At 36.5% G+C, this 16557-nt stretch overlaps 1 protein-coding gene across 1 annotated transcript in view; it reads left to right on the plus strand.

Moving 5' to 3' along the window:
* Window positions 1-689: 689 nt before the first annotated feature.
* Window positions 690-16557, plus strand: part of LOC308621477 (sodium channel protein type 3 subunit alpha-like) — a 111367-nt gene continuing 95499 nt past the window's right edge. Inside the window, 1 exon segment of the mRNA XM_081242072.1 lies at window positions 690-866. The gene's annotated coding sequence lies outside the window, so the exon portion shown is untranslated.

Genomic DNA, 16557 nt, shown 5'->3' on the forward strand with positions numbered 1-16557 from the left:
TATAATAGTATATAACCTTTGATTGAATTATCTTATGTAAGATGAATTTCACCTGTTCCTTGTGTCATATAAACCAAATAATCCATAAATCTAAATTACATAGGCCTCACTTAAGTTTAAAATACTTTCCCAGATTATTATTTCTCGTAAATGTTTTACCAAAAAGCAATCCAAAATGACTATCAGTTTTACACTGTTCTTTAAGGAGTCAGATTACTCACTCAGAAAAGAATTCATCCTGTACAAAGATAAAGTTTTCAGAAGGCTAGAGCAGGCCACAAGAGAGATTTTACAAAACTCTACATGTAAGGTGTAAGGTAATCTAAAAACCTAATTTTCAAACAAATTTGGAGCGTTTTTAATTGTAGTCATTTATGGTTGAATCAACTTTGTAAACTTATAAAATTTAGAAAAATATACAATATTAGAAAATGTGCATACTCAAGTAATTTAGTATGCAAAAGAATATTTTGGTACATACTCATATGCAGGGGATAGGTTACATTTTACCTTATGATAAATAATGGGGATGTTTTTCCTTTCATTCAATTTTATGTGTCTGCCAGTAGATGGCGGTACCATGTTGAGTGCTGTCAGCTTTTTTTTTCTCCTCAAAGCTGTTTTCTGATATATGTTGGGTACCACAGAGTGAATCTCAGAACAGAAAGCAGAGGCATAAGCAGGGAGGATTCTGGAAAGGTCTCTTTGTTTTCTTGTCCCCAGAGAAAGCAAAGAAAAAAAAATTGTAGTTAATATGTAAACCTCTGTGGCCAAAAATCTGAACAACTGCAGGAGGCTCATTATACTCTAACCATCTTGGATGCGGGCTTTGTTATGCTGTGATCCATAAGGCTCTGGTTTATCAGGTAAGCTGGCAAAACATTTAATTATCTGAACGATAGAATCTAGCCACCAGATCATTTTTCTTATTTTAAAATTATCTTCATGCTTGTATTTTAAACCTAATGTTGTTTTAATGTAAATTACAGGAACCAAAGGCATCATCTGATGTGTAAACTGCTTACTATTCCTTTATCTCAAAGGAAATAGAAATGGTGACTTATGGTACAAACTAGGCACTACTGAGCTTGTATTTTTGAAACATGTAGATGCTTATGATTCACTGTAGTCAGAGAAAATATTTTTTTATTACACAGAGCTAGCCTAATTGATTTTGTGGCTGTACCTTATCTATTTAAATGTCCAGTGTGCCAAGTATTTTTAAAACATAAATGTATAGTGAAATTGGAACTGTCAATCTCGTGCTTTGGCCTTTTTTTTAACAGCTTTAGAGAGGCCATGCGTACAGGGAGTGATAACAATATAGAGGTATATAGCTGTTTGAAAAACATTATCATTTGTCTCTAAAATAATCTATTCTCACCAATACCAATCATTAAAATGAGATTTTACCGTCTAGTAATAAAATGATCTCTATATACTCCAGTATGTGTTGTTTCTTTATTTTAATATATACATTTTATATTAAATATTTACCATTCTATTTATTGATGTAAAGGGTATTGTACCTTCTATGAGTTGTCTCATAAGCTTCATATATTTCTGTATTTTTTCTGTGTGTATTTAATACCTGGTTATTATTATTATTACTAATTATCATGGAGAGCCACTTGGACAAAAAACAATTATTTACTTTATCTATAATCTGTATTTTCTGTAGTTTTCTTTAAAATATTTTATAGAATAATCATAAATGTTTTATTCAATTAACAATCACATAGTTAGAACAGGAAATTATTGGCAGAAAATCTATAGGTATTAATTTAAAGAAGAGTTTTAAAAATCATAAAGCTTTTTAAAAAATACAACAGGTGGTGTAATGTAGCATATGGGGACAAAGATAAAGGCATACGTGCTTATAGGAATTTGCATGAAAACATTTCATCACAATCAGTCCAAGTAGTGAGTGCCCTGTGTGGAATAAAGACCTCTGATTTCAGCCTGGGTTTCTAGTCAGCACTGGTCAAATCAGCCTAAAAACAGAACTTGAGGCCTCACCTTCAAAAGCAACTGTAATCTCTAATGATATGAAAAAATATTGATTTCTCATCTAAGATTTTACCATGGGTAGCAATCATACTCCCCCTAAAAATGTTACAATATAGCAGTTGCCTCAGAGAAAAGCCCTAGGTTTTATGTATTTCAGGAGATCTCCTACCATAGGATATAGAGAAAACTGTTTCTTTGAAAAGGGTTCCCAGAAATGGATGCTAATTGGCTTGAGCATATTGTACACTCCATGTTTCTTTACAGGTGACTGAATATAACTTTGTTCTGTGTAAACACTAGAGCTGGTCTTTCAGAACTGTTTTACATTTATGAATCGATGCTTATATTTTGGCCCTGATTATCAGCAATATTTTTATCAGTATAGTTGCAAGAATCTCTTAATTTTTGTCTGTATATGTAGTCACAATGTGAAGAACAAATGTATACAGAGTTCTTCACTAAATGTGCTCTTTGAAAATTTTTAGAAATCAAACCTGTTTTGATTAAATGATATATCAAATAAGTTTGGTATCTTATTCTTTTAAAGAACTAATAGTGACTTCATTTGTAAGGTCAAGAATAATAACTATAGTTTATTGGTGTGACAGAGAAAAATAGGTTGGACACTGATCTGGAAGTCTTGATTTCTGATGCAAGTTCTGCTACTAATAAGCTTTGTCACCTCAGAAGAGATACCTGTAAAAGATGGGAATTGGAATCAAGGATATATAAGGACACTTTTCATTTTAAAATTCTATGATTCTAACTTATCTGGATTTTCACCAATTTATTTATCCGCTTAATTGTAATCTGATGCATCTTTGACTTTTACTGAGTTGTTTGTTACCATTAATGGTGTGCTAAACATGAGGATAGAGAAATAGAGAGGTTTTAAAGGTCCTTGGCCAGCTTCTCTGTGGTGGAAACAACCAGAAAGCAACATGGAGAAGTGGTTAAGAGAAAGGGCTGGCAGAATAAATCCTAGCTCCACTATTAACTGACAAAGATTGAAACTTTCTGAGCCTCTATTATGTCACCTATAAAATAGGAATGATGATGCCTATGTTGCAGGACTGTGTAAATAAATATTGTCTGTCCAGTGTTTATTATATATCCTGGGACATGATTAAATGCCCACCCTCCCCTCCTCCCCTGTTCCCCAACCCCCGACAAAAGGAACAGATATCATTTTAATACTGGTGATGGTAATATATCTTCCACCACAACAGGAAGAATAGAGTGAAACTGCCAAGAAATTCTGTAGTTGAAGAGGGAATAATTCTCACACTGGAAGCATGCCCTTGCTGAAACAACAACAACAAAAAATGTGTTCCCTATAATAATATCAATTAGTGTTAACATCTGGCCATTTCCTGGATTGTTTATAGAACTCTCATAATACCTTTTAGAAGACTACTCTTTTGCCCAGTGATATATTATCATGGACCCCACTTCAAAGGCTTGCTTCTTTTTAACAAAAATACGGGCAAAAGACATTATTTCACTTGTAGCTTAATAGATACACCTATTAGACAAAAGGCTTTGTGAAGATTCACAGAGAAAATCTAGATTTCACCAAGAACCACATTTATATGCCAAATAATTTCTACTATGACCATCAAATTACAGAACCTGAATCCCAGAAATGATTGCATGTGTTGGCTATGCGATCAACTCACAAACTATCTACTGTTTAAATCATATTGATGGTCCAATGAAAGGTGGAAAGTCAAATTGTGCCTGATGAAATTGTTGACATAGGGCAAAATCCCTGCTTCCCTCCAAAGGGTTTCTCTACATACAGCTTCGTGCTCTTGACAGCTGTGTGCTACTGGGATCTTGGGGAGCTAGAGCTGGGATGTCCTTTCAGCACCCCAGGCCTCCTAAGCCTTCCCTTCAACCACCCTGGGCCTCTTTAAACTGACTCAAATAACTGTGCTGTCAGTTTCATCTTCATGGCAGCCAAGATGACTTAATGGGCTCATGATTAGACAGATCTGAGATGGCCTTGAGTTTGAGAGTCTTAAAGAAATGAGCGGAAGTTTTCTCAATTAGACAATGCTCTGCTTGGAATTTGTAACTAGTCCATCTCCCTGACTCTGGCTCACTCCCAGCTCTTATGATTCCTTATTTTTAGGGATTAAATGAAAGCACCCATGAGTGTAAGCATATAAAAACAAATACTTTTTTTCACCAAGGAATGAACATTTGACTAGACAGTGAAATTTCTTTGCATGGGTGGCTGTGCAGATTACTTTTTTCTCATCATCACTCATGTATAGGAACACTGTGAACTCACTGAAGGCTGGGAATTAATGTTTAATTTGTCATCTAAAAATATTCATTCCACCTTAATATTAATGGTTATTTTACCAGTTTTCCAAAACTATGAGGATTAATTTACCTACCTACCCCTGAAATATAATTTAAGATATTAACAGTACACTTCTGTACTGGGGATCTGTTTTTAAATTTTTATTAACTTCAATCCTAAATTATCTTTACTTCCACTTAAATTTTACCCATAAACACCTTTAACGGCAATTCAGTGTAGAACCTGGTATCCAAACTACTAGTTCTTGAGGTACATTGTTCTTTGAGGTAGTTATAAAATTTGGGAAGAATAAAAGCCAATTTTATTGTCCCTTGGGTTGCAAGCTCACATATTTATCTTTGATTAGGAAGCTGCCTTTTCAGTTCAGCTTTACCTGATAATATTTTTCACACTGGGGTGAAGTTAACACATTCTTTGGATGCATTTTAATGGGATATAACAAGGGTAGATTTAAGAGCAGAATAATGTTAATTTTCTGTTACTTTTACTTGAAAATAAGTTAATGAAGAGAATCTTGCTCTCTTGCTAAGCAAAGATGTGCTTTGCTCTGCGAACTGCCTGATGCACATCAGGTCTTTGGATATCTGAAATTTGAATCTACATTCTGACATATAATTAGCCACAACAGAAGAGTTCTTTAAAATTTATAGGGCTTCCCTGGTGGTGCAGTGGTTGAGAGTCCGCCTGCCGATGCAGGGGACACGGGTTCTTGCCCTGGTCTGGGAAGATCCCATATGCCGTGGAGCGGCTAGGCCCGTGAGCCATGGCCGCTGAGCCTGCGCGTCCGGAGCCTGTGCTCCGCAACGGGATAGGCCACAACAGTGAGAGGCCCGCGTACCGCAAAAAAAAAATAAAAATAAAAATAAAAATAAAAAAATAAAATTTATATGCATACCTACTCAACTGGATAACAGAAGTTTTAATACGTATTTACTGAGTGATTCTTATAATACTACATCTCTTTTTTCCAGGGTTTGAAATGATAAAGGACCTTATAGAGAGAATACTAAAGAAATTTCTGCCCAAGATATATGAATAGAGAACAGTGGCAAAGTAACTTATAAGCATGCTTACAAATTAAATATATATAATAAACACAAATACAGGGCATATAACATATGCTAGGTGGTTGTATTAGGGAATTCTCAGGGGTTGTTTTAGTTCAGAGAAAACTTTTAAAAGTCTGGAGTTATTTCTGTAGTAACTGAATTAGGTTTTCATCCTTTTGGAGACTGCATATAGGGAGCCCTGCATGTGATTAAGCTCTGAGCTGGAGGAAAGTGAAAGAAATGATGGTTCTTAAATTTTTAAACAGTGGTTTAATATTGTTTTATTCAATGGGTGATTTCAAAGATGGGAAGTCACTCTTTAAATAACTTCGGCCATTTTCTGCCAAGAAGCTAACTTTTGGGAATTTTAATCTCCTAATATTCAGAAGATACTTTATTGTTACTTGGGTTGTACAGAACATTTTGTCCTTTTCTTTTTCCAGGAGCTTGAGCTGGAATAATTCATTAAATCCCAGTTCTTGTTGTTAAGTGACACTGTGCTTCTGAACCAGAACCCCAGATATTCTTGCACAGAGCTTATTAATAGGACACGTTTTATGGGCTCAAGCCTCTATTTGAGAACTGATGACCTGTTTGTTAGCTTCTCTTTGTCCTTGATGTTTTTGCTTGTGACATTTATTTTTCTCTTTATAGGTTACTTTTGCTGTACCCAAACAAAGTATTCTGATGAGATCAGGAGTATTCAGGGTGGTATGGCTGTAGACTAAACAAAGTATTCTAAGCAATTTCTTTTCATGGAACTTATATCATGGTTGGACATAACCTTAAGAATAAATTCTCCAAGAAATAAGTCCAAATTCCTACATGCGCAAAGCAGGTAAGAAAAATGAGTAAAGCTAGTCAGGCTGGGACTAAGGAACTCCCTAGCCCATGTGTTTTCTAAAGAGGGGCTAGGAGACTGTTGAATCAAATGATTTTTCCAATGAAGCTTAAAATCTAGATTTTTATGAGAAACCTCCTTCTTGTTAAATGTTGTCATCTATTTCAAATTATTTACAATACTGGATAGATTCAACAAAGCATACCTACAGGCAGGATATGGCCAAGAGATTTTTGGCCAGGTATTTTTTCCTTTTGCCAATCCAACCAGAAGTTTTACCAATGAAGGAAAATAAACTTCATGGAGAGGAAATGGCTTGACTGTATTTGGAGGAACTGCTACACTAGAGCTCAGATTTCTTGTCTGCTCCTCCAGGCTCAACCAACTGCCCACCATTTTTCTATCTCTTTCATTTCAAATCCTTGAATGTTCTACATATTCCCTCCCACATTTCTGTTTATACTGCTGCTAATTACATCACTGAACTTTAATTGTCTTCATAGATCTTTTTTCTCCCCTCTTTTGTTGCTATTAATGCTCCCCTTGCTGTGGATATCTTGTTACTGATATGCTATTTGATGAGGTATGTGATATTCCCATTTCTGCACTGTCCTGAAATGATTGAAATTTGTAGGGCAAACACGTCCTTTAGCTGTGAAAAGATAAAAATGTTATTAATAGGATATATATATGTCCTTGAGTCCATATGGTCTCAAAGTTTTAAAATATCTTATTAAACTATCTTTAATCATAGCCAATACTGATTACAGTTCAAGTAAATCCATTCTTAATATTATTTTTCAACAACTTTATTGGGCTGTATTATCAATCTTTATATGCCTATAGCAAAAATTAAAGTATATTATTATATTAGCATTGGAAGAACAGACAAAAGTATTATTCACAAATATATTGCATTCTCTTTCATTGATATGAAACTTGGTAGTATTAGATAAGAATAAAAATCAAATACATGTGCCTAGAATGAGAACTTCTCGGCCGTTATGGAAAATCAGAAAGAAAAAGCAAAATGAAACATGAAAGAAGTCAGATTTTTTAAACTTCCTAATAAAAATGACAGGAGAAAAAGAAAATCAGTTGAAGGGGAATAGATATGCAAACATCTGAGAGAAAATGGAAAGAGGTAAAACTTGATGAGCTTATTCAGAGAGTGGCCCACAGCTCTGGCTGCACATTGGAAACAACTAGGAAGCTTAAAAAAAGAGCAAAGCTAGCTCCACCTTAGGCCAATTCAATTAGATGCTCTGGGGCTAAGCCTGGGTATCCATGTTTGTTTAAAAGCTCTGCAAGCATAGTTCAAATATGCAGCCAGGTTTGAAAAGCAACTGACTAAAGGAAGACAGAGAAAAATAAGAGAAGCTAATGAAAGCTTGGCCAGAGAAGTGAAAGACAACTGAGAAATGACTTTCAGAATAATTTCAAAATTCTAACAAGTGGGCGCGTGTTAAGTAAAAAGACTATGCAAATACTTAAAATAGCAAAAAATACATTCGTGTCCATTTCTTCCTTGGTTGAAAAGGGTGGTATTTATTCTATATGTTTAAGCAGTTTTATATTTCAAATTGTTAATTTCCTACCCTTACCTCTACTTGAAAGTTGACCCAGCTGCTGGCTATGGTATATTTTGCAAACTAACAATATAAACAATTGTGCACACTCAGAAATAAGCATCCATTAACTTCAATTTATACAACCAGAGATTTGCCCTCTTTTTATTCTGTGCCTTATAAATTGCTCCTTTGAAAACTGTCTTAAAATCAAATAAGAGTGTCCACTGAAAGATACTCTTTGAATGTCCAGGTCATTCAGCTGGAAACAAAACATTGATTTGTAATTATTGAAACTTCAATTGTGGCAGAGTTAGAGGAGAAGCAGATATGTAAACCAACAAATTTTTTAAAGCCAAAATCCACTTAAAAATGTACTTTCAGAAAGTGGCATTTCTGAGGAAGAAATGAATTAACCTAATAGCTAAGTGGAATTAATAATGAATTGAGTTTCCAAAAAGGAATTCCATCACTAAGGTGAGTCTGCTTTTTCAACTCTTTAAGGAGACATTTGCTGGGTTAACACCACAGTTGCTTTTCCATGTTGATTTCCCACAGTCCTTTCCGCGACTGGGGAGAGACTGTGGTAGCCCCTACTAAAACAATCCTCTACACCCTTCAGAGTAGATTATATCCTAAAGTCTTTCCTCTGGAGAAACATCCTTTAATATTACTACCGAACTATGCTTTCTTCATGACCTCTACCATTCTGTCAACCAGGTCACCACAATTATCACCATGTATGAAAAATCTGTTAAATCTCAGGATGAGAATATACATATTTTGAATCAGGAGGCTGGTGATTGCACACTGAACAGAAGGAATATTATATTATATTTGGGGCTAAGTTTATGATGGATGTCTATGAAATGGTGCTTGGGTTCTCAAACTGGGATTGGATCACTGACTTTCAAAAAAATTACATCCTAGCTTTATACACAAAGTACTTTGGTATTCTACAATGAAAATATAAGTAACAAACCAGTAAAATACTAATAAGAATGAAAGCCTGAACCAAAAAGAATGTTTTCTGATGAAGGATCACCTTAAATTAGTCAGTGTAGAGAGCAAAAAATTTACTGTTGATTAAAGCATTCCCTCCACCAACACAGTGACAACTGTGAGAACTAACTTGATTCTTTGGGGAAAAGAATTCCAACTTGTTATTCAAGAGCATTAAGTATATTTTGCAAAGGGAAAAGGTAATGCTTAGGCGTAAATGAAAAGTGGCAGAGCACATCCAAATCATGATGCAGATCTCTATGCAAATTAGCACAAGAGTTAAAATACGCCATGGAAACCACAATAGCGAGCTCTCTCATACATTTGTTAGATTTGTTTACTCTGTCTCAAAATTATCCTGAGTCTTTGAAAGATACATGTCTTTTAAATATCCATTAAATGTACTATAATGGTGCTATGTTTCAAACAACATTCCGTGAGGCCAATTTAACCATAAAATAATACTCATCTTTTCCAACAATCCATATCCCTCAGGAAAGCTAAATTTGGGGAATTTTAGGCATGACAAAATAGTTTCTATTTATTCTCTTAATTTCTTCCTGAACAAAAATTTTAAAACTAAATATCTAAGACATGAAAAGGCACACTTGATTTGGAAACTCTTTGAATTTTTTTTTCAACATTTGATAGATTTTTTTTTCTATGATTTTTTAAAATTGAAGTAGAGTTGATTTACAATGTTGTGTTAGTTTCTGGTGTAGAGCAAAGTAACTCATTTATATATATATGTATGAATGCATATATATTTTTTCATATTCTTTTCCATTATAGATTATTACAAGATATTGAATATAATTCCCTGTGCTATACAGTAGGACTTTGTTAGTTTATTTATTTTATATATAGTAGTTTGTGTCTGCAAATTCCTAACTTTATCCCTCCCTCCCCTTTCCCCTTTGGTAACTATAAGTTTGTTTTCTATGTCTGTGAACTTTCTAATCAATTTTTTGGTAAACCTAGAAATGCCCTACAAAAATAAAGTCTATTAAGTTTTTTTAAAAGGGGAAAGACACTTGAAGAATAACTGAATTCAGTGCTCAACTTTGCACAGGCAATTTGATCAGAATCCTAAATTATCCATGTCCTTGAGGAGTTAGTTCAGGTTGCACACATGGAACATTGTAGAAATGCCAAAAATTCCAGTTCTGTCCTTCCTAGCATCTTCTCTATTCAGCTCTTACTTTTCTCCTCATAATTGCTGCCCCCTCTAGCCATGGTCTTACTTGCTAGACCCTCCATCCTGGGAAGGGCCAGATAGGCTATGCTTGTCTTTTCTCTAATAAGCATATTGTTTGCTGCAATCTGTCAGAAATAAAGTTTTGCATCAAATGTAATTTTCTCTTACCTGTGGCATTCTGGCTTTCCTTTAGCCTCAAAAGAATTGAGCACTGAACAGCATCCCTCCTGCCTTTCCATGCAGAGACCCTTCACTGTGTGTTCCCGCTGCAATAAGTGGCAACATCTACACCTAAATCAGGGCAGTACACACAGGCCCCTACTCTATTTTGGTGCCAGTGATGTGCTAAATGGCTGAAGGAAAAACACAGACTCTCTGAGTCCTGAATTCAGATCCTAGGGACGATATTTTCAGTTTCTTTAGTGACTGGTCATATTTCACTGAAAACTAGACTTCAAGTTTTGTCATTTATTTTTTAAATTATTACATGTTATAGAATTTCTCAGATGAGAAGATTTTTGATATTACCAATTTCATGAAGAAATCATGTATACAGAATTGAATATCTAAAGCTAGAAAGGATTCAAGGGATAGTTCTTTTCAGAAACCAACTCTCTGGCTATGCTCTTCTCAAGCCATTCATAGTGTTGACTCATCAAAAAACATAGTTTAAATTTGAGAAAGCACATAGTTCACTGAAGTATTCTGACTATGAAGACAGACTTTAATAGGTATAACACAGCCAACTCCAGTTACATCACTAGTCCACTATTCAATGACCCTTTTTGTTCAGAGTATAAGGCGACTGCTATACCCTTAGATCATTGTCTCTCAGAAGGGATGAATGTTGGAATACACCGAGTGCAGAGTCCCTGCGCTTCTGAGATAAAAGAGGCACTACAAATCAACTAGTCACTTTCCCCCACTCCCTCTCTATAACAGATGTGGACACTCAACACCAAAGACACTGAGTGTTCAATGTGTCACAGCAAGTGATGTCAAAGATAAACCTAGAAAACAGGTTACCTGAATCGCAGGTACATTCCCCTCTTTCTGTTTTCCTCCCTCTCTTCCTTATCTTTTCATTAAACCTTGCTCCTAAAAAGATGGGGCAGGGCATGCTTTTCCATTATGTTACACTGTCTTCTGCAGCACCACCTCAGGGTAATCAGACTCCACAGCATTATAACCATCTAGCTAGGGGAAATGCTTAACAGAGAAGCCACTCAGGTGGCTGGGTTCTGGCTGGTGAAGAATCACGTGACAGCCGAACTGCAGCCCCACCTAAATCAGTCTGTGCTTGTGCTCCAGTGGAGTCTACCACTAGCACTAATCTGAGAGCAGATTTTACAGCTTCCCTGCTCCAGGCTAGATAAAGCTCAATCCTCCATATTTTAAGCCTCAAAGGAGTACAGGTAACATGTGAAGTAAGCACCACCATTTTGAAGTAATGTAAGTTGTACCTCGAGTTCCCTCAGGTTGCCAAGTGAAAAAGGCAATCAACTCTTAACACTCTGTTGTGAAAACAGTGCACTGTCATTTTGATTACAGTAAATAAACAGTCTGTGGTTGCTTGGAAAGAAACTGGCTAAAGCACAAGCAAGCAGTAGGAGAGACGTGGCTGAGGGCAACTCAGAGGGCTCTCTATTAAGGCTGAAGCAAAACTGATGTTACGATAGGAATATGGATCAAAGATTGTTTATTGGGCTAAGAACTTTGCTTTCTATTTTCCATGATGCCAATTTACTTCAAAATAGAAGGCTTCTTATAATTCTGGTTATATTCTGATTTAAATGTGGTTTCTGCTCCAGAAACACGTGCATGCATTACACACACACACACACAAACACACAGACAAACACACACACACAACGCTCACTTTTGTTTCTCAGCCCAAAATTCTAGGAATTAAGAACAAAAACAACAATCTGACCAAGTAAAACAGGAAAATTATCAATCCAGAGAGAGCCTGCCCCTCCCTTTTAGAGCATCTCACAACGAGGGAATGCCCCCTTTCTTAATTCACGCATTTGTTTATGGGTTTGATCACCTGGTGGAGGGTGAAGGGATAGGGGAAAGGCATACACAAGACAAGCAGTAGCCAATATAAATATAATGAGACACATATGTACTTTGAAAATTTCTAGACGCTAATATAAAAAAAAGACAAAGAAACAAGTGAAATTAATGTTCCTAATGCTATTTTTTCAAATAAATTTATTTATTTATTTTTGGCTGTGTTGGGTCTTCGTTGCTGCATGCGGGCTTTCTTTTTGTTGCGGCAAGCGGGGGCTACTTTTCATTGCAGTGCATGGTCTTCTCATTGCAGTGGCTTCTTTTGTTGCGGAGCACGGGCTCTAGGCGAGCGGGCTTCAGTAGTTGTGGCTCGCGGACTGTAGAGCGCAGGCTCAGTACTTGTGGCGCACGGGCTTAGTTGCTCCACAGCATGTGGGATCTTCCCAGATCAGGGCTCGAACCCATGACCCCTGCATTGGCAGGCGGATTCTTAACCATTGTGCCACTGGGGAAGCCCACTAATGCTTTTTTTTAGGCTAATATACCCAAAATGTTATTTCTGATTTGGCACTAGCGACATTTTTAGTGCTCAATTCTTACACGTGACCAGGGCTACCACATTGGACAGGGTATTTGCAGAATTTGTTTTAGGTAATTATATTCAACAGATATTTAATAATGTCCTGCTTACTATGGTAGGTAAGCAATAAAATCCTTATCCTCAAGGAATTTAAAATGTAGAAGCAATAAGACACATCCTTAATAGAAGCAGAATCCACAATATAATTATTATATGAATTTTTTAAGCAATATGTGCATGTTATTGGAGTTCAGAGGAAGGCAAAAATCACTTCTGACCCAGAATTTGGGTATGATGAGCCTTGGAGTATAGGTAGGATTATTTTTTTTTTAATTGGAGTATAGTTGCTTTACACTGCTGTGTCAGTTTCTGCTGTACAGCAAAGTGAATCAGCCATATGTATACATATATCCCCTCTGTTTTGGATTTCCTTCCCGTTTAAGTCACCAGAGAGCATTGAGTAGAGTTCCCTGTGCTATACAGTAGGTTCTCAATAGCTATCTACTTTATACATGGTAGTGTATATATGTCAATCCCAGTCTCCCAATTCATCCCACCCCCCCTTCCCCCTTGGTATCCATACATTTGTTGTTTACGTCTGTGTCTCTATTTCTGTTTTGCAAATAAGATCATCTTTACCACTTTTCTAAATTCCACATATATGCATTAATATATGATATTCGTTTTTCTCTTTCTGACTTATTTCACTCTGTATGACAGTCTCTAGGTCCATTCACGTCTCTGCCAATGACACAATTTCCTTCCTTTTTACAGCTGAGTGATATTCCATTGTATATATGTAACACATCTTCTTTATCCATTCATCTGTTGATGGACATTTAGGTTGCTTCCATGTCCTGACTATTGCATTGGGTTGGCCAAAAAGTTCGTTCGGGTTTTTCCTTACCATCTTACTTAAAAACCCAAATGAATGTTTTGGCCAACCCATAAACAGTGCTGCAATGAACATTGGAGTGCATGTGTCTTTTTGAATTATGGTTTTCTCAGGGTATGTGCCCGGTAGTGGGATTGCTGGGTCATATGGTAGTTCTATTTTTAGTTGTTTAAGGAACCTCCATACTGTTCTCCATAGTGGCTGTACCAATTTACATTCCCACCAACAGTGCAAGAGGGTTCCCTTTTCTCCACACCCTCTCCAGCATTTATTGTTTGTAGATTTTTTGATGATGGCCATTCTAACTGGTGTGAGGTGATACCTCATTGTAGTTTTGATTTGCATTTCTCTAATAACTGGTGATGTTGAGCATCTTTTCATATGTTTGTTGGCCATCTGTATGTCTTCTTTGGAGGTGAATGATATTTCAGGCAGAGGGAATGTTTTTGGAAGCCAGAGGCCAGAGACTGGGGGCTTTCAGGGAATGGCAACTAGATCAGTTTGACTATGGAGGAGCATACATGTAAGATGAAGCTGGAGGGCTTCCCTGGTGGCGCAGTGGTTGAGAGTCCGCCTGCCGATGCAGGGGACACGGGTTCATGCCCCGGTCTGGGAAGATCCCACATGCCGCGGAGCGGCTGGGCCCGTGAGCCATGGCCATTGAGCCTGCGCGTCCGGAGCCTGTGCTCTGCAACAGGGAGAGGCCACAACAGTGAGAGGCCCGCGTACCGCAAAAAAAAAAAAAAAAAAGATGAAGCTGGAGAAGCAGATTAGTAAAATATTTTTTAGAGAGAGTCTCTGATTATTACTTTTTCTAAAGAAAAAAGGACACTGGATTTGGTGGCATGATTTACTAGCCATGTGACCTTGGACATGTTACTTATCCTCTCTGAACCCTATTATATCCTTACCTACAAAATGAGGACAATAATCACCATTATCTCATAGGGTTATTGTGAAGATAAAATGAGCTAATCAACGCCTGGCACAGAGCAAGTGCTTAGTCAGTGTCCTCTATTATCACCACTATTACTTCTCTGAGATATTTTGAAATGGGAAATTCTTTGAGTAAAACATTCAATCCTCAATTTGCTTTGTTTTAAAGAGTCTGGTAAACTTAGCTTACTTAGTCAATTATCTTTGAGGTAAACAGGACCTGAATGTATGTATTTTGGTCTAGGTTAAATAGGACAACATAATTCAGAAATATTGTGCCTATAGAGAATTTAGCTTTTGTTGTTCTTTTATGTGTTATCATCTTCATCGCTGTATGATACAAAACTGAGTTAACTTTATTTACCTAACCAATCCCCTATTAGTAGATATTTCAGTTTTTTCCCAGACTTTGCTGTTATAAAATATGCTGCCTTAAATAGAATATAAGACTTTCTAAATAGTACTTGTAGGCTGAACTTCTAAATAGTAAGTCTAAGTAAAAAGTTTAAATCTTTTTGAGAAACTAAAATTAAATAATTCATTTATTCAGAAAATGTCTGTTGAGCACCCAGTATGTGCTATGCACTGTTCTAAGCACTTGGGATTCATTGGTGAACAAAATGGACCAAAAAAGGCAAATATTACAGCCCCTGTAAGTCTTATGTTCTACCCAGGAGAAATAGAAAATGAACAATAAACATTATAAGTAAGTAAATTACATAGTACATAATAAAGTGATAAGTGCTTTGGAAATAATAAAGTGGGATAAGCAGCTGGAGGGGAAGCACAGTAGGTCTCTTTGAAAAGGTAAACTTTTGACCAAGACTTGAAGAAATGAGGAAGTTAGGCCATCTAGAGGAAAGAACACTCATGGGAGGGGGAACAGTATATGTGTGTTTGGTAGGTTCAGAGGACAGCCAGAAGCCAATTTGGCTAGGGAGGAGTGAGAAAGGAGGAGAGCACAAGATGAGTGCAGGTAACTGGAACGCCATATCATAAGGTCTGAGAGGCAATTGTAAGGAGTTTGGCCTTTTCTCTGGGTGGCTCCTATAGGCTCCTGCACAGAGGAATAACTTGATTTGCTTTCTGTTTTTCCCAAATCACTCTGACTGCTGGGTGAAAATAGGCTATGTAGGAATCAGGCTGGAAGCAGGGAGATGGTTAGGAAACTATTGCAGTCTTCTGTGAAACACTGCCATAAATCATTTCAAGGTTCCAGGTTCAGAAGAATTACACCACAGGACATTAAACAAATGAACAAATGACACTGAAGAAGCTATGACTGTCATCGTTGAGAAATCATAAAAATGAGAGCAGTATGACTGGTACATATGTTTCTAACTTCAAAACAAACAAACAAAAAAGCACTTCTGGAGTCTACAAGCCAGTCATTGTCAAAATGTGATTCCTGGGCCAGCATCATCGGCATCCTCTGTGTACTTACTAGAAACGCAGAGTTTGGGGCTTCACCCATATCTACAGAATCAGCAGCTCTGGGGTGGGGCCTGGCAAGCTGTGTTTTAATAAAAGCCCTACAGGTGATTCTGATGCTAAATTTTGAGGACCACTGCTATAAACTCTAATGGTGAAAACTAGATGGCCTGAAAGATCCTTTTCAATTTTGGGATACTGAGCTTCCAAGCTCAGTGTTTAACATTTATTTTCATTGTAAAATTAAGTATAGTCCTTGAGAAAAATGATTTGTTTATAAGAAGCATAGACTCATGATTAAGAACAAATAAATCTTTTAAATCATGTATTTAGAGAAATTTAACTTTTATTTATTTTATTCCATCTCTTTATAAAAAAGTGAAGTAAAGTGGTATATTATTTTTTCAAAATCCACATGCACTAGGCAGTTGAAGACAAGGAAAATGGAGAAAGTGTAGATGATAAACCTGTTAAAGATTGTGCATTAATGAAGTTACTGTTTTAGAATGTACATTTAGCTCTGAGCCTCCTGGGCTCAACATTTTTAGAGTAAGGCAGAAATGAATTTAATACAACTCAAAGAAAGAAATCCCAGGTATTAAGTTAACCTAACCTAGACCCCCATTTAGTCTCCTAATGGTCAAATTTGCTCCAGGAGAATCTCTGGAGTACACAGAGAAGTAGATGCATGGTTTT

This window comes from Mesoplodon bidens (genome assembly GCF_964165515.1).
Source record: "Mesoplodon bidens genome assembly, chromosome: 8".
Lineage (NCBI taxonomy): Eukaryota > Metazoa > Chordata > Mammalia > Artiodactyla > Ziphiidae > Mesoplodon > Mesoplodon bidens.